We start from the raw sequence: 20,442 nt of genomic DNA, 5'->3' as shown, positions 1-20,442 counted from the left end.
TGCTAATATTTTGATGTGAAGTACATCTGGTTTGTCAGACTTAGAAATGCGCAATCCAGCTACAGGTTCACGTCTTACCTTGTTACTGACTTTAGTGTCAAAAGTTTCATATGATCATTTGGTAATTTTGGGTGATTTTCTGGCTCTTCCTCCATGAAGACAGATGCAAAGTAACTGGTTGATATCTCGGCCACTTCCCTGTTCCCAACAATATATTCTCCGCTCCCGATTACACAATTTCCGATTTGACCTTGCTTTATTTTGTTTTCATTGAAATACAGACTGTCGAATTATGCAGATGTTGTGCTCTAACATTGTGCGAAAGGCCCTTGGGCCCAGCTGTTCCACACTGCCCCTTCGAAGAAGTACCCATGCAGACCCATTTCCAAACGATTCTACGTTTACGCCAGACTAAAGCACCTAATGAACACATCCCTGAACACTATGGAGCAATTTAGCATGGCCAATTCACCTAACCTGCAGATCTTTGGATTGTGGGAGAAAACCGGAGCACCCAGAGGAAACCAACGGAGACAGGGGGAGCATTGGAAACTCCACACAGACAACTTTCTGAGTATTCTCACGTTTTCACAATGTCTGAAATTCTTCTGAAGTCACTTCCTATGATTAATATAATTTTTAATTTCTTACGTTAACCATCATTATGTCACTCCCCCGACTTTGGTAATTGAACCTTAAAAAAGACGTATTTTTCAGACTATGCAATATTTCTATAGATCTCCTGGTCCTGACCAGATATATCCAAGAACACAGCAATCGGGGAGAGAAGAAATTGCGGGAGTTCTGGCTGATAATTTTGCATCATCGTTAGCCACAGGTGACGTCACCGAAGGCTGATGGGGAGCGACTGTTGTGCCCTTATTCAACAAGAGCTGCAACGAAGAACATAGGAACTATAAACCTGTTAGCTTCACAACTGTGATAGGTATGTTACTTGAGAAGGCTCTGAGATAAGATATATCTACATTTGGAAAGACACGGAGCAGTCAGCATGGCTTTGTGCATGGAAGATCACAATTTACTAATTTTTAGCGTTCTTTGATGAACTGACCATGAAAGTTGACAAGGGTAGGGTGACAAAAGTAGACTACATCGATTTCAGAAAGGCCTTTCGATTAGATTAGATTCCCTAGTGTGAGAACATGCCCGCCGGCCCAATAAGTCCACAACACCCCTCCGAAGAGCAACCAACCCTAACTAATGCACCTAACACTACGGGCAATTTAGCATGACCACTTCACGTAACCTGCACATCTTTGGACTGTGGGAGAAAAACAGAACACCCAGAGGAAACCCACGCAGACATGGCAGAATGTGCAAACTCCAAACAGTCAGTTGCCTGAGTTGTGAATTGAATCCAGGTGCCAGGCGCTGTGAGGTAGTAGTCCTAACCACTCAGCCACCGCGTCGCCCCAAGGTTCCACGTGATAGGCTGCTCTGAACTGTTCGATCACATGGAATTCAGAGGGAGCTGGAAAACTGAACACACAATTGGTTTGATGTGAGATAGCAGAGTGTAATAGTGGAAGGACGCTTGTCGGACTGGAGGCCTGTGGTTAGTGGAGTGTCTCAGGTGTCTGTGTTGGGAACATTGCTGTTACCTCTATCAATGATTTTGTTGAGAATGTACAAGGCACGATTAGTAATTTTGCTGATGATACTAAAATAAGCGGTATTGTGGACACTGAGGAAGGTTATCAGAAATTGCAGCCGGACCTTGATCAGCTGGGTAGTGGGTCGTAAAATGGCAAATGGAGTTTAATATAGATTAATGTGAGGTCTTTCATTTTGGAAAATCAAATCAATGTAGGAGTTTCATGGTGAATGGTTAGGCCTTAAGGAGTGCAGTGGAACAGAGGATCCTTGGAATTCAGGTGCACGGTTCTCTCAAATTAGAGTCACAGGTAAACGACAGTGAGGAATGCTTTTGGTACACTGGCCTTCATTAGTCAGGGAATTGAACATTGAAGTTGGGGAGTTACGTTGCAGTTATACAGGATGTTGTTGAGGCTGCGCTTGGAGTACTGTGTTCGGTTTTGTTCAATTTGCTCCATGAAGGATGTGATGAAATTGGAAAGAGTGCAGAAGAAATTCACAAGGATATCGCCAGTACTCAATAGTTTAGTTATAGGGAGAGTTTGGACAGGCTAGGTATTTTTCTTTGGAGTGTACAAGACTGAGATGATATATTACAGAAGTATATAAGATCATGAGAGACATGGATAGGGCGAATGCATTCAATCTGTTTTCCAGTGTTGTGAATCATAGACTGAAGGGCATCAATTTTAGGTCAGAGGGGAAAGAATTAAAGGGAACATGAGTGCCAACTTTTTTTAGGCTGGTACATACTTGGAATGAGCAGCCAGTGGTTGAGGGAGTTACATTAACAACATTTAAAAGGAATTTAGACAAATACATGGATAGGAAAGGATTAGATTGAAACGGGGGCAATGGCAGGGAGATGAGGTTAGTGTGAATGCACAGTTTGGTCGGAATGGACCTGTTTGGAACAAAAGGTCTGCCTCTGTGCTTTCGGACTCTATGACGCTAACAACCATTGCTTGTCTCCCACTGAATGCCATATTGTACTTTCCCAATTCACTGGAGCGAACTTGACCCTCCAGCCTCCAGGCTTCCATTATGTTTGACCATCATGTTCAACATTCGATATTATATGCAGATGCCGTGTAAAATGCAATATATTAATGGCACTTTTCCTCAGAACAAGGTTATTAATTAGTCATTCTGAGCAGACATCACCAAATCCAAACAAACGTTGTCTCTAGTTTGGATCACAACATACTCTTCAAGCGACCTGATACATACTTCTGGAATTTATTTTTCGCAGCATTAGCAGTCACTTAGTTTACGCAGTTTAGGTGTAACGTGAGATAATTCAGTATCACTGCAGCACCAACAATACCAATTTTCCACAGCATAAGATATACAAAATTTGCACGGCAATTTTACACGGCATGCTTTTTTTTTTACAAATTTACAACGCCACTTGCTCCAAATACCTGGTCCACGTAACATAGGATTTCATTCAATCACTCCAGACTGACACACAGAGTTTGGTGTGGGTTTGAAAATGTTACTGGGAAATACAGGCTGGGTTCGAAAGACACCTCTGGTCTCTTTACAGAGTGTTTCTGCTCTGCAACATGTGGTTCGTTTGTTGGTCATGTAGTGGACCCAGATTCACTGTGAATACAGCTCACCGACATAACTCAGAGATGATACACAAAATACTTTGCTGTCTCTGACTGCAACATTCAGGAAAATTACAACCATTAGCTTTCCAGTTACAAGATATGAGAACATAAGGAACAGGATGAGGTAATTCGGAAAGTCAATCTTGCTGTGCCATTGTATACCATCATGGCTGATCCACTGTAAGCATCAATTCCATTCAATTCCCAATTCTTCACACCCTTCTACTCAATGATAGTGGGCAAAAACCAATCTAATTCCTCTGTCAATACTTTCAGTGATCTCACTCCCGGAACTCTCTCGTCCAGACAGTTCCTGACATTCACTACCCTCTGTGAGAAGAAGACACTCCCCACACTGGCACAATAACATATTGATATGTTCAAAAGAGGTGAATACAGGAGCCCAGCTAAGAGTGACAGACCCTGATAACAAGGCAGGAGTTGGCTCAGGATGGTATCAAGGAACGCTGACTCAATTACATTTAATGGGAATCCACCACAATATCTCCGCTGGTTTGGGCCGTCCATAGCACAAAGAAAAATGTTCGCAGTTTGTGGACATCAAGCCTTTCACTCCCAGGACAACCCTTCAGGAGTTCTTCAGGATACCTTCCTGAACACAAACATCTCCAGCTGCTGCATCAATGACTTTCCTCCACCATAAGATCAGAACTTGTGATGGTAACTGAAGATCAGACAATTTTCAGAACATTTTGTCTCCTGTCAGCTCCTGAAGCAGTCTGTATCCATGAGCAGCAAGACCCAGACAACGTTCAGGCTTGTGCTATTAAAGTGCCGGTAACAGCCAGACACTGCACATTTCCACAGTTAAAAGAGGAATACATTCATAATCTCATGCTGGTTGCACATGGATATGAGGAAGTATTTCAGGCCATCGAAACGAATGAACAAGAAGAGGGACAAACCATTAAACCTTGTGCTTGTTTCACAGGAAAAGATTCAGTCTGTCCTGTGCATCTAACAGGAACGTGCAAAGTCCAATCAGACCCTTGTACGTGTTCGAACGTATTTGCGACCAGGACGAGAACATTCAGCCCCTCAAGGGCTTATGCAGGAACAGGAGGATGTCATTGATGCTCCAACGTGACAAACCAATGGAGCAGAGACAACACTCAGAGACGACTCCATGATGTTCCTCGTGGCCCCATTGCATGTGGACTGTGTGCTATTTTAACATGGCTTCCTGGTAGTGAGAAGAGAAGCCAAATGTTTTTTGCCAAGTCTCAAGGAGGCATCTTACACCTCCGAGAACACAGACCCATGTTCTCCATCGAGGAGAGAATCTGTTGGGAATAGTTAACTGTTTTAGTGTGAAGGTATTGTGGCTGCTATCGGGATTGTGGAGAACATGACGTTAATTGCAGAATCACACATACCGAATGCACTTTATTAATGTCGGGAGACTGTATGCAAACCCTGAACCTGTAAATGTCAATCGACATGGAGAGTAGGGCAGAAGTAGGGGAAACGTTCTCAGAGGCACTTAAACTATCGAGAATTATAGCCCGAGTAAAAACCAAACAATGGAATTTATCACGTTCTTACTGTCTGTTTAGAACATAATGAGTGATTGTCCATTCCCCTCAAGTTTCAATGCAATCTTCTCTTATTCTCTCAAAGCGCTAGAGATTAATATTCACTCACTCCTCATGGTACCATGATCCCAGTGATTAGTCTGTTGATGCTATTTCACACTCTCTCTGTGACGAGGAGATAATTCCTTATAAAGGAGAGAAAATCTGCCCAAAATACCCTAAATGCTGCCTCAACAACACTCTCAGGGATGATCATAATAATTCTCTTCCCTCACTTTTCCGTCTCTGTTTCTTTCCTGTTGTGTTAAAAAAAATCCATTCCTTCTCTATGCCCCGAGACTGACGTGAAATTTACAAGTTCCTTACGTCTGTACATCAACACCAATAAAGCCAACACCAGAGAGGGAGATGAACATCACTCTTGTGGAGAACTTCAAAGATATATAATACACCTCAAACAAGGAATGGTCACCGACCCCAATGGAAATGAGCTGTCGGAATATGGTAAACAGGCAGAGGACGGAGCTCTCTTTCCTTTGTTCTTCCCTCACGGGATGTGTGCAGCCCTGGTCAGACCAGCATGTTACACCGATCTAAAACTGAGTGGCTGCTTCAGCTGTTCCACAGGACAGTAAAGAGTAAACTACATTGCTGTGGGATTGCAGTCACACGGAGACCTGTCCAGGCAAAAATGACCCATTGCCTTCTCTAAAGAACATGAGGCAAGCAGACGGGCTTTTTGTCACAAATGATAATGGTTTCATTTTAATTATATTAATTTCCATCATTAGATATCAATGGATTATTATTCGATGGCAGTAGATTATGAGTCAATGACTTGAGCACGATACACTGTCTTACATCTGACAGATTTTGTGCAGAGAACAATTTAAACATCTCAAGTGCAATTATTTTGTAACGGACACGAGTTTGAAGAAACTTGAAGAAACAGCTGTATCGGATTTAACAAAAGCACAAACGACAGTTCATTCAGCAGTTGCACTGAGGCTGAGTAGAAGACTGGGATATCATCATGGTGGTATTAGACAGGATTGGCATGTGGGGAGGTTATGGAAATATAAATCTGTGCAGGACAGAAAAGATTATGGAGTTTGAGAACAGTCTGGTTCCTTCTCGCATATCAGTGAGTAATTTGGAAATACTAATTTGCTTTATATAATTTACAAGGAAATATTTTTTGGATTGGAAGTGAAGACATTGATTTCCATTTTCTAAACTTAACATATCATGAGCAGAAATTCAATTTAAACCAGTTTCACAGTCAAAGAGAATGACTTACTCGGAACACCAACTATAGCGAGGATGGGATAATAACCACCTCGAAAAATCCAAAGGATATCCTGGATCCGCCATGTTAATGGTATCCAAGGTTGAGAAAGGAAGTAAAGACCCAAGGATAAACTCCTGCCAATTGTTGGAACATTCCAGTCTAACGTTCTCAGATTCTGATCCATTGTTGGAACATTTCAATCTAATGTTCTCAGATTCTGATCCATTGTTGGAACATTTCAATCTAATGTTCTCAAATTCTGATCCATTGTTGGCACATTCCAGTCTAATGTTCTCAGATTCTGATCCATTTTTGGCACATTCCAGTCTAATGTTCTCAGATTCTGATCCATTGTTGGAACATTTCAATCTAATGTTCTCAAATTCTGATCCATTGTTGGCACATTCCAGTCTAATGTTCTCAGATTCTGATCCATTTTTGGAACATTCCAGTCTAACGTCCTCAGATTCTGATCCATTGTTGGAACATTCCAGTCTAATGTTCTCAGATTCTGATCCATTGTTGGAATATTCGAGTCTAATGTTCTCAGATTCTGATCCACTATTGGAACATTCGCATCTAATGTTCTCAGATTCTGATCCATTGTTAGAACATTCACGTCTAATGTTCTCAGATTCTGACCCATTCTTGGAACATTCGAGTCTAATGTTCGCAGATTCTGATCTCTCCACCCCTTCTCTCTGGAGGTGTTGATCCTTGTTAGTGCTGTCGGTGATGTTCCCTCTAACTCTATGGCATAACACATTGACAGAGCCCATTTATCATTTATTGATGGAAACATCCACTGGGATAATTGGAATCCACAAAGATTGACAATAATCACAGTCAGTGAACAAATAGCTCCAGTTAACCCATTTCAATTCAATGTTGATTTTATTAAAATTCAAGATAACGTTTAAAATTTACACATTCAGCATGGGAAATGTGGGAGTGACTGAGGGAAAGGATGTTGGAGATAACAGACTTCTTGTGTGTAAGCATTCAATCTGCCTTGGATATGAGAGTAATGACAGAGGACTGTTGGAACATAAACTAGTTTCTCCATGTATAAATGGAAACGTACAGCCTGAAATTATTGATCAGTGATTATAATGTTGAGTGAACTTTTATAGTCCATAATCTGGTGGGAAAAGGTGCTCAAGACAACATGTATTATAACAGGCAAACTGCATGGATATGTTCACAGAGAATTGTCCGTGATAAATATAATTCAGATTGTTATTCGAGGATCAGACGGGGCAAGTGAGGGTCATGCTGCTGATGTTATTGATGTCAATGAACTATGATGAAGTATCATTTACTGGAATTCAATTACTATGTGTTTATGATATTGTGGAGGGGGCAGAAATCAGAGAGAATTGGAGGAAATTGCTGATGAGATTGAAGGGAGAGATAATGATATTGACAGTCGTCTGTATTGGAACGTGCCTCTTTATAAATCAAAAGGTCAGATTCAGGACGCATCTATAGTGAGGGATGAGGACAGCCAACATTTACCATAAGACCAGAAGACATAGGAGCAGAAATTTGGCATTTCAGCCCACTGAATCTGCTCCGCCATTTGATCATAGCTTTAAGCTTCTCAATACCAGTCTCCCGCTTTCTCCACATAACCCTTGATCCCCTTGACAATCAAGAACCTATCGATCTCAGACTTAAATATACTTAATGACCATTTCTCTACAGCTTCTGTGGCCTTGAATTCCACAAATTCCTCACTCTCTGGCTGAATAACTTTCTCCTCATCTCTGTTCTAAAAGGTGTTTGCTTTATGCTGGGCCCTTCGGTCCGAGTCTCTCCTATCAATAGAAACATTTTTCCAACATCCTCTCTGTTCATGTCATAAAGTATTTTGTAAGTTTCAATTAGATCCCCACATATTCTTCTAAACTCCATCAAATATTGACCCAGAGTCCTCAAATGTTCCACATATGTTATGCTTTTCATTCCTGGAACCATTCTTATGAATCTTCTCTGAACATCATCCAGTGCCAGTGCATCCTTCCTGAGATACAGGGACCAAAACTGCGCACAATACTGTAAATGTAGTCTGACCAGAGCCTTATACAGTCTCAGAAGTATATCCCTGCTTTTATATTCACGCCCTTTTGACATGAATGGCATAATTACATTTGCCTTCCTAACTACTGACAACCTACAAGTCTACCTTGGGAAACTCATGGACTAGAACCCCCAAGTCTCTTTGCACTTCAGACTTCTGATTTTACTCTTCATATTGAAAATAGTCCATGCCTCTTGTCTTTCTGGCAAAGAGCACGACCACACACTTTCGCGCACTGTACTCTACCGAGCAGTTCTTTACCCAATCTGCCAACCTGCCCACATCCTTCTGCAGGCGAAGGAAAGGACTGCAGTTGCTAGAGATTACAGTCCAAAAGTGTGGTTCTGGAATATCACAGCCGGTCAGGCAGCATCAGAGGAGCAAGAGGTGCGATATTGCAGGCATAAGCTCTTTGACACGAGCGAGGGGATGGGCTGAAGGGGGCTGAAAGATAAATAGGAGAGGATGAGGCTGGTGGGATGGTAGCGTGGAAGGCGATAGTTAGACAAAGGTGGGTTATGTTCATGAAGGTCAGAGAAGATGGACAGATTGAACAGTTCAAATGGGCAGTGCGAAGTTAGAGTGTTAGATCCGAGATAAGTTGCGGGAAGGTGAAATGAACAAACTGGTGAAATTGACATTTATACCCTGTGGTTGGACGGTCCCAAGGTGGAGAATGAGATGTTGTTCCTCCAGGTGTTGGGTGACTTGAGTTTGGCAGTGGAGCAGCCCCAGGACTGGCATGTCCTTGGCGGATCGGGAGGTAAAGTTGAACTGTTCGACCATAGGGTGTTGGGGTCATTTTGTGTGTGTGTGTGTGTGTGTGTGTGTGTGTGTGTGTGTGTGTGTGTGTGTGTGTTTGTCCGTGTGTGTCAGAGATGTTCCCTGAAACGTTCCAAAAGTTGGCATCCTGTCTCCTCAATGTACAATCCTGTCTCCTCAATCCCTTGTTAAACGGGGTGTCACGTTAGCGATTTCCAGTCCACTGTGCCCTTTCCTGATTGTAGTCATTCCTGCATGATCACAACTAACGCTAGTACGACATCTTCAGCTATCTTCCTTACAAGAGTAGGGTGTAGTCCATCTGGTCCAGATGATTTATTTAGATTCTGGCCATTCAGGTTTCTAACCCGTTCTCTTTGGTGATGACCACCATACTCCGTTCTTCCCCTCACTCTGTTGAAGTTTTGGGAAATTAATCGGACTCTTCCATCGTGAAGACTGATGCAAACTTCCTCAGCCATTCCTTTGTTCCCCACCACGACCTCTCTGGCATCATTTCCCATATCGACTTCTGACTCTCTTTTCCACTTCATATATCTAAGTGGCTAGGTTACCCGCTTCTTTAATTTTCTCCCCCCTTATACATTTTTGTCGCCCTCTGTTGGTCTTTGTAAGCTTCCAAATCCTTTGGTTTCACACTGCCTTCACCACATTCTATACTTCTCTCTTTTGCTTTGATGCTATCCCTGACTTCCCTCGTCAGCTATGGTTGCGTCATCCGCTCGTACCATGCCTCTTTCTCCTTGCAATGAATCTCTGCTGTGTCTTCTAAATTGCTCCTGCCATTGCTGTTCTACTGTCTTTCCTTCTAGGCTACTCTCCCAGTCAATTCTACCCAGCTTCTCCCTTATGCCTCTGCAGTTGCCTTTATTCAGTTGAAATACTGTTGTCTCTGATTCTATCTTCTGTCTCTCAATTTGCAGAATAAATTCAACCATGCTATGATCGCTGCTTCCGCCGGTTTCCCACAACTTAAACTCGGTTATCTAGTCTGCCTCTTTGCACAAAACTAAAACCAGCATTTCCTGTTCCCTCGTGGACTGCACCACAAGCTACTCAAAAAAAATCTTGCAGACATTCCATGAATTGCTTTTCTTACAATCCACTACCAAACTGATTTTCCCAGTCCTCCTGAATATTGAAATCCCCCATGATCAATGCAACCTTGCCTTTTCTACACATCTTTTCTATCTCCTGATGTATCTGATTGCCGAACCCCTAAGCACTGTTTGGAGGCCTGCATAAGACTCCAATTGTGGTTGCTTTAACATTGTGCTTCCTCAGTTTTACCAATGCTGATTCTACACCATCTGACCCTATGTTATTTCTTGCTATTCATGTAATTTAATTTCGTACTAGTAAGGCAACACCACCTCGTCTGCCCACCTGCGTATCTTTTCGATAGGGTGCATATCCTTGAACAGTTAGCTTCCAATCCTGATCCCCTTGCAGCCATGTATCCGTGATGCCAATCACGTCATACCTGCCAATTTCGATCCGGGTCACGAATTCATTTACCTTATTAGTTATACTGCATGCATTCAGATATAACATTGTCCGTCCTGTATTAACCATCCCTGTTCTCATTGTCATTCGTTTTTCAGTGTACTTGAAGTTTGTTGTTAACCATTTCTAGATACTCTATCCTATTTATGTCTGTGTTGGAGATTTTAAGAATCTTTCAATTCAGGTTTCTAATTACCCCTATACCTAATTCCCGTTCCCCTATCCCCACCACCATTCCTATTCCATTTACATCCCTGTCTACCGCCCTAGTTATACAATTCAATTCGACTCTTGTCCCAGCATGGATCTGTTGAGGGTTGTCACATTGGAACAGGTCCTTTCTTCCCAAGTAATGAAATGTGTTTATTCAACACAAAATACAGTGACAAAATGATTTTCTGGACAAACCAAAATATGAAATGTATAAAGAGATAAGATTGTTAAAATACCCTCATGATATCGAGCTATATGAAGTGAAATGTGGATTACTAAACCATGGAAGTGGGGTGCAAACCTTTTCAGTCTTTACTTGACCCACAGCTGAGATGCTGATTTCCCCTCTGACAGTGATCCCCCTCACTGAGTTTCTGTGGCCTAGTCTTTCGCATAGTGTCTCAGGGGGTTATCGGTTCCTGCTACTATTGGCACAGTCCATTTAAATTAACCCATCTTCGCTCTCGTGCCAGTCAATTGGTCTACTGGATTCTGTTTAGCTGTCAGCCACTCAACGCTGTGATATTATAGGAGATAAGTGATCTGGGATCATAACCAGTATTAGCATGGTGCTCACAGGGTATGGCTCTCAGACAAAGAGCTTGCGGTTCAGGGGAATTTTAAATTAAAGCTTCCATCTTCTGTATATTTCTCCTCATGTTGCCCCCGATCTATTTAATTTCATCTCCGTTTCACACCCCTTCATTTCTCACTCACTCTGTCACTCAGTTTTCTCTTCTCTCTGTTTATCTCCCATCACATTCTTTTTTTCTGCTTCATTCGTTCTCTCTCTCTCTCTCTCTCTGTACCTCCAATAACTCTCTCTGCTCTCTGATAGTATAGTTGGAGAGCTCATGGGTGCACGAAGGATTGAATGGCTTCCGTCTGTGCTTTATTAATTCTGAGGTTCTCTGACCCACAAAAAAAATGTTAGGTGTCTGGAGAGACAAATGATTCAGTGAAGGACACAGGGCGCAATCATCCATTATCTCTTGCTGTTATCTTATATACAGCGACCTCGAAATATCTGTTAAAACAAAATAGATTGAAATTCGAGCAGTCCGAAAGACGTTTGCCAGATGATATTGCAATCAGGATTTAAAACAAAGTTGCCACACACAAAATGTGAATTTGCCTGATAGCTGCTGCTCCCAATTATCACTCCCTAGCTCCTTCCTGGTACTGACGTAACTTGCCTTCCCCCAGTTGCATAGCTTCTCAAAAGGTCCTGACTTATCCATGATCTTAGCTACCTTAAAACTGAAGGAATTTCCAAAATGTTTCCAAAATGCTGTCCCCTGAAATTTCAGTCACCTGTCCAGGCTCATTAGCCAATGCGAAGTGCAGTAGAGGACTATCCACATACCGTTTCAAGTAACCTGCTTGGATGCACCAAACATATTCAGTCCCATCTCAGCCACTTACTCTATGGAGTCCCAGTCAATATTGGGGATGTTGAATCACTCACTTTGACAACTCTGTTTTTATTACACCTTTCCATAACTGGGCACACACAATTGTTGTCAAAGTCTAGGTGGCTGTTGAAAGGAATATAGCATAATCCGAACACAGTAATTGCATCAATCTTATTTTTGTGCTGTACTCATATTGCCTCAGCGGATGATCCCGCCAGTACGTCCTCTCTGAGTGCAAATGCAACATTATCACTGATTATTAATACAACTCCTCCGCTTATTTTAACTTCCTCTCTATATCGCCTAATAGAACAAAATCCTGGAACGTTGAACGCCCAGTCCTGACCCTCTCCAAACTAAGTGTCTGTAATGGCTGCAACATCATGGTCCCATGGATTGATTCAGACTGTAAGCCCATTTGCCTTACCCATAATAATCATTGCGTTGACATAAACAAACTTTGCCCAATGCCATCAGATCCTGACCTGATAGTTGGTTTGAGTTTCCCGGATGTAAATTCTTCTCTTCTATTCTCCGCTAATCAGTAAAACAGACAATATTTAAACAGACAATTCCAGCTTCCTCCCTTGTTCCTTCAATACGTACATTGAATCACACATTCTGTCCAATTCTAGTAAAGTGCTGGATAATTATTTTACATTAAACAACTGTCTCCAGCCACTCACTGTTTATTCTGCAACTCTGTCTGGACCAATGGATTGACATCTCCCTTGTCCCTCTGTCAAACAAATTTCTATAATATTAACATGGCAGTTATATATACTCACCTAAGCTCCAAGTCCATCCGTCTTGCCTGTCATACTCCTCATATTATAATCAGCACACTTCAGACTGCCCATTGTGTTTAGTAACCTCTGTCTGTTTGTTGTTGTTCTTAGCTGTATTGGGATTAGTCGCCAACCCCGCCTCAGTCGTGTACTTGTGAACCTACTGCTCTGGTTCCCTCTGTGCCCCTCCCCCCCCACAAGGCCACACTAGCTTAAACCCTGCTGAGTGACAACAGCAAACCTGCCTGCCAGGAGATTGCTGCCAGTTCAGGTCTATCCAGTCATTCTTGTGCATATCTTATCGACTTGGGAATCCCAATGATCCACATATCGGAAGTGCTGCATCCTCGACCAGCTCTTTGCCCATGTATTTAACTGTACGACCTTCCTATTCCTAACCTCATTGGCACATGGAATAGTCTTGTCGCACCAAAATTTAAATATAATTTCATCATAACTCTGGAAAGACTTTATTTCTTTAAATAGACAGACTTGACAATAAATACTTAAGAAGGAGAAAATGAGGAGTGCAGATGCTGGGAATCAGACCTTAAAAATGTGTTGCTGGAAGAGCGCAGCAGGTCAGACAGAATCAAAGGAGCAGGAGAATCGACGTTTCGGGCATAAGCCCTTCTTCAGGATTCAGGAGAGTGTGCCAAGCAGGCTAAGATATAAGTTAGGGAGGAGGGACTTGGGGGAGGGGCGTTGGGAATGCGATAGGTAGAAGGAGGTTAAGGTGAGGGTGATAGGCCGGAGAAGGGGTGGGGGCAGAGAGGTCGGGAAGAAGATTGCAGGTCTAGAAGGCGGTGCTGAGTCTGAGTGTTGGGACTGCGAAAAGGTGGGGGAGGGGAAATGAAGAAGCTGGAGCAATCTGCATTCATCCCTTGGGGTTGGCGGGTTCCTCGGTGGAAGATGAGGCGCTCTTCCTCCAGGCATCATGTTGCCATGGTCTGGCGATGGAGGAGGCCAAGGACCTGCAGGACCTTGGCGGAGTAAGAGGGGTAGTTAAAGTGTTCTGCCACGGGGCGGTTGTGTTGGTTGGTGCGGGTGTCCCAGAGGTGTTCTTTGAAATGTTCTGCAAGTAGGCGGACTGTCTCCCCAATGTATAGGAAGCCACATCGGGTGCAACGGATGCAGTAAATGATGTGTGTGGAGGTGCAGGTGAATTTCTGATGGATATTGAAGGATCCTTTGGGGCCTTGTAGGGAAGTGAGGGGTGAGGTGTGGGCGCAAGTTTTGCATTTCTTGCGGTTGCAGGGGAAGGTGTCGGGAGTGGAGGTTGGGTTGGTGGCGTGTGTGGATCTGACAAGGGAGTCGTGGAGAGAATGGTCTTTCCACCACGCTGATGGGGTGGGGAGGGAAATATATCCTTGGTGGTGTGGTCCGTTTGGAGGTGGCAGAAATGACGAAGGATGATCCGACGTATCTGGAGGTTGTTGGGTCGTAGGTGACGACTAGCGACGGCACCAATCTCCAGAGAGAACCCCACTAGTCCTCAGCTACCACCCCACCAATCTCCAGTCAGAACCCAACTGGTCCTCACCTACCACCCAACCTCCAGATATGTCAGATCATCCTTCGTCATTTCCGCCACCTCCAAACGGACCCCACCACCAAGGAAAGATTTCCCTCCCCACCCTTATCAGCATTCCGGAAAGACAACTCCCTCCGCAACTCCCTTGTCAGGTCCACTCTTCCCACCAACCCAACCTCCACTCCTGGCACGATCCCCTGCAACCACAAAAACTGCAAAATTTGCACCCACACCTCACCCCTCACTTCCCTCCAAGGCCCCAAGGGATTCCTCCATATCCGCCACAAATTCACCTTCACCTCCACACACATCACTTACTGCATCCGCTGCACCCGATGTGGCCTCCTAAACATCGGGGAGACAGGCCACCTACTTGTGGAACTTTTCAGAGAACACCTCTGGGACACCCGCACCAACCAACCCAACGCCCCGTGGCTGAACACTTTAACTTCCCATCCCACTCCGCCAAGGTCCTGCAGGTCCTTGGCCTCCTCCATCGCCAGACCATGTCAACACGACACCTGGAGGAAGAGCGCCTCATCTTCCGCCTAGGAACCCTCCAACCCCAAGGGATTAATGCAGATTTCTCCAGCTTTCTCATTTCTCCTCTCCCCTCCTTATCTCAGTCCCAAGCCTTTGACTCAGCACCGCCTTCTTGACCTGCAATCTTCTTGCCGACCTCTCTGCCCCCACCCTCTCTCCGGCCTATCACCCTCACCTTAACATCCTTCCACCTATCGCATTCCCAACGCCCCTCCCCAATTCCCTCCTCCCTACCTTTTATCTTAGCCTGCTTGGCACACCCTCCTGATTCCTGAAGAAGGGCTTCTGCCCAAAACGTCGATTCTCCTGCTCCTTTGATGCTACCTGACCTGCTGCACCATTCCAGTAAGAAAGACTTAAGTATGAGTTCATTAACTGGGAAAGAGGACTCTCTGATTCAGTCCAGTGATGACAGGATCTAATACTATCCCCTCCACTAAAGCTGCTTCACAACTAACTCAATTTTGCCAGAGCAGCGAGGAGAGAAGGAGGAGGGAAGCGAGGGATGCCGGAAAGATTAGGGCTTAATTTATATCTGGGCAGTGGCTATAGCCGAGATACAATACGTGTATCTCCCTAATGCCGCCATCCTCTTACCGGAAGGAAAAGACCCTTTAAGTTAAGGCTTTTATTTGTTAAGCTTCTTCTTCATTTATTTAAGTGCATTGTTTGCTTTTAGTTAGTTCATATATAGCTAACCTTACAATGGCAGGGGAACACAGAGCCGTGGTATGTGACTTACTTGATGTGGAGCTAAGGAACTTGTCTGACGTTCCTGACTCTTACACTTGCAAGAAGCGTGTTCAGCTACGGGTGTTGTTTGACCGCATGACGGTTTTGGAGCTGCTGATGGACTCACTGAGGAGCATCCGCGATGCTGAGGAGTTAGTAGATAACACGTTTAGTGAACTGGTCACACCGCAGGTTAGGATTGCTCAGGGAGACAGGGACTGTCTCCAGCTACCACATGATACAGAAAAAACACATCAACCGACTCGCCATCGTTATTGTATTTAGCTAGTGCTGAATTTGTTGTCGATTTTTTTTGTTTTTAACTGTTTTTATAGCTCTGCTTATGTAACTTGTCGCCAATAGAAGAACAAAATTCAATTTAAGGCAGATTCATATTTCGCAGAGTCCCAATTAGCCAATCAAATCACATCCTTTCTTTGTCAAACTTGCACATTACCTTCTGAAAGAATTCTGGCAGACTTGTCAAAGGGACCTCTCTTTGACAAAGTCATGCTGACTCAGTCCTATTTTACTACGCACCTCTAAGTACTGCATTACAAGGGCCCAGTTCTTCAGCGAAATATCCAGGCCAAGCCATCTCCAGCTGCATCATCAATATCCTTCCCTCCATTATAAGCTCAAAAGTAGGAATGTTCAATGACAAATGTGCAATTAATACCACCCATCACTCCTCAGTTGAAATTTAACATAACACTATGAATTAGAGATTGGGTTACTTTAGGTTTTGTACTATGCAATGAGAAATTATAATTAATAGCGTTATAGTATTGGACTCCGTGAGATCTGACTGTAGCGTAGTTCATTCTGAAACTAGAGATTGAAATTTGAGCAAAGGAAACTAAGAGGGTATGAGTGGCAAGTTGGCTGAGTTGGCAGGTTGGTGGCTTGGGCAAATCACACAATGCTTTGCTGTTAGACAGGCAACAGCTAGTATTTGAAAAGATACATCATTTAGAACAGATATACATTCTTCAAATACATAAAAATCTAATTGAAAAGATAAATCAACCATGGCTAATGAGGCTGGTACAATTGTAACATTTAAAAGGCACCTGGATGGGTATATGAATAAAAAGGGTTTAGAGGGATATGGGCCGGGTGCTGGCAAATGCGACTAGATTAAATTGGGATATCTGGTTCGGCATGGACTAGTTGCACCGAAGGATCTGTTTCCGTGCTGTACATCTCTCTGACTCTACTCTCCAGCCTCATTGTTAATACTAGGCTCAAAAACCCGATTAATGACCGATGTCAGGCCAACTGCCTTATGTTTCTTGTCTGTTGCCTCCCTTCCTTCCTTGCACAGAAATGTTACATTCCGATTTTCCAGTTGTCTGGGACTCTCCCTGACGATAATTATTTCTGAAAATCCACCAGCAGTCCTCCACAATCTTCTCCTCTATTTCCTTCAGAGATTTGACTTGTTATCCTTCCAGTCTGTGTGATTTATCCATCTTCAAACATTGCAGCTTCCACAGCACATTCTCATCAGCACCGACGACGACACTCATCTCTTGCCCTAGACTGTCTTGAAGTTCTGGAATGCTGCTAGTTGTCAACCATTGTGAGGACTGATGCAAAGCACCTATTCAGTTCATCCTCCAATTCTTTGTTCTCCGTTTCTCTCTAGCCAGCCTCGTTTTCTAGTTGTCCAAGGTTCACTCTTGCATCTGCTCCTTTCATAGATCTCAATTAAACTCCCGGAGTGTCCTTTTATATGGGGAGCAAGCATATATGTTCCACATTCTCCAAATTGTTGTGTTTTAAAATTATCCTCTGCTGTGAGAGAAAGGCTTCCCAGTCTAAACAAAAAGACTGACAGAGAGAATTCCACGAAAGTGACTGCTGAAAGCAACATGTAACTACACTAATCCTGTTACCTTTCATTGGTTAGCACGGTGACATAACTCTGCTGCCTCACAGTGCCAGGGACTCGGGTCCAATTCCAATCTCTGGAGCCTATCTGTGTGGTCTTTGTACAGTCTCCCCATGTTTGTATTTGGAGCATTAACTCCTTTCGTCTTTCCACTGTCTGTCTCTGTGTTTATGCCATCGACAGTACTTTTGCTTTCGGTCGCTGAAGAAATGCAGCAAATGCAACCGGTTTTTGTAAAAGCGACCCTGGTGCTCGGGCTGTCCTGGGTGTTTAGGAGACTTGCATGGCCACTTGTGTGAGTGCAGTGTCACTGGCTCCCACTCTATCCCTATCAGTTCCTCTGTCCATCCATCACTGCATGCAGCCTTTCCTCGAGCCACACCTGAGACTCCCTAGAACTCATCGCCTGGCATTGGATGCTCCCAGTGCAGGGCTGTGTACGCATAGACACTGGGCACTTTCTGATCCATGAGGGATGCTGGGTAAAGACCCTGCCATTAAAAGGAAGAGAATAACTAAAATCCAATTGAAAATCAAATCAGAGTAGACGGGCTAAATGGCATCCATCTGCCCTGTCTCTTTCTGGTCTTTTGGACTAACTCCTGTTTATCCTTGTCCATCTGCAAATAGAAGTTCCATGTCGAACATAGAAAATTTACAGCCCAGGAACAGGCCCTTCAGCTCTCCATGCCTCAGCCCATTCAAATGTAATATCTAAACCTTTCAGTCAATTCTGAAGCATCGGTATCCCTTTGCTCCCTACCTACTCATGCATCTGTCCAGACGCATCTTAAATGAATCTACCGTGCCTGCATCTACCACGTTCGCTGGCAACACCTTCCAAACGCCCACCACCCTCTGTGTGAAGTACTTGCTGCGTGTATCCCCCTTAAAATATCCACCTCTTACCTTGAAAGCATGACCTCTCGTTATTGAATCCTGCACCCTGGGAAAAAGCTTGTCTCTATCCACGCTGTCTATACCCTTCATGATTTTGTGAACCTCAGTCAGGTCCCCGCTCAATCTCCTCTTTTCTAGTGAAAATGTACCTAACCTACTCAACCTCTCTTCATAGCTAGCACCTTCTGGACCAGGCAACATCCTCATCAACCATCTCTGAAACCCTCTCCAACGGGACCACATCTTTTTTGTGACATTGTGCCCAGGACTGTACACAGTATTCTAAATGCGGTCGAACCAATGTCTTCTACAATTTTAACATGACCTGCCAACTCTTACATTCAATACCCCATCCAATGAAGGCATGCATTCTATCTGCCTTCTTGACCACTCTATCCACCTGTGCAGCAACCTTCAGTAGACCTGCACTCTCAGACCTCTCTGCCCATCAACTTTGCCCAGGGGTCTACCATTCGTTGTACAATTAGCTCTAGAATTAGACTTGCCCAAATGCATCACCTCACATTTTTTTGGATTGAAAGCCATCTGCCACTTTTCCGCCCAACTTTCCATTCTATCTATATCCTTCCATATACTCTGACAGTCCCTTATGCATTCTGATGCTGTTATAAATGATGTATCCTTTCAAATACTAGCTGTCGCGTGTCTACTGGTTAAGCGTTTTGTGATTTGCTCAAGACACCAACCTGCCAACTCAGCCAACTTGCCATTCATAAACTCGTAGTTTCCTTTGCTCAAATTTCAATCTCTAGCTTCAGAATGAACTGCGTTACAGTCAGAACTCACAGAGTGCATTAATTTAACGTTATTAATTCGACTTTCTCATTGCATAGTACAAAATCTGAAGTAGCCCGATCTCTAATTGATAGTGTTATGTTAAATTTCAATGACGGGGTTGTGGGTGGTATTAATTGTACATTTGAAATTAAACTTTCCTACTTTTGAGCTTATAATGGAGGGAAGGATATTGCTGAAGCAGCTGGAGCTGGCTTGGCCTGGGATATTTCGCTGAAGAATGGGGTAATGAAGTACTTGGAGGTGCATAGTGAAGTACGGCTGAGTCAGCATGACTGTGTCAAGGAGAGGTACCGCTAACACATCTGTCAGAATTCTTTCAGAAGATAATGTGCAAGTTTGACAAAGGAAGGATGTGATTTGATTGGCTAATTGGAACTCTGCGAAATATGAATCTGCCTTAAATTGAATTTTATTCATCTATTGGTTACAAGTTGCATAATCAGAGATATAAAAACAGTTAAAAATTAATAAAAAAATAAATTCAGCACTAGCTAAATACAATAACGATGGCGGGTGCTTGTGTTTTGGATACCCATCTCTATCCACCTACTATATTCTCTAATACAATCTCCTCAAATCTACCCCACTCGCATTTATCTCGCCACGGTCAAGGCTCTGTACCTCATTGCTGATGAAGGGCTTTTGCCCGAAACACCTGTTTTGCTGATCCTCGGATGCTGCCTGACTCGCTGAACATTTCCAGCACCACTCTAATTTTGGAGTATCTTACCTGGGCTGCAGAGAAAGTTGTAGTGGGAGTTTAAAGGTTCAGTGCTCGTGGCCCATGTATGGACCAACCACATAGATAAAACTATGGCAGACCTTCTGCTCAGGGCTATTAAGAGCTAGGAAGAAAAATTTGAAAAAGCAGAACCAAAAAGGTAATGATCTCTGGATTACTACTTTAGCCACGTGCTAATTGGCACAAGATCAACAATATTAATCTGGTAGATTCGTGGCTCAACGATTGGTGTGGGATAAATGAATTTGAAGTCATAGGACATTTGCACATGTACCCGAGAAGCAAAGCCTTGTACCAATGATGTGGTCTTCATCCAAACCTTGCTTGGACCAGAGTACTAGGGGATCGCACATCCAGCACAGTAGACAAGGCTTTAAACTTAATAGGGCGAGAGTAGGGAAGTT

This window comes from Chiloscyllium punctatum, chromosome 21 (assembly GCF_047496795.1).
Source record: "Chiloscyllium punctatum isolate Juve2018m chromosome 21, sChiPun1.3, whole genome shotgun sequence".
Taxonomy (NCBI): domain Eukaryota; kingdom Metazoa; phylum Chordata; class Chondrichthyes; order Orectolobiformes; family Hemiscylliidae; genus Chiloscyllium; species Chiloscyllium punctatum.
Note: the sequence above shows the minus strand (reverse complement) of the source record.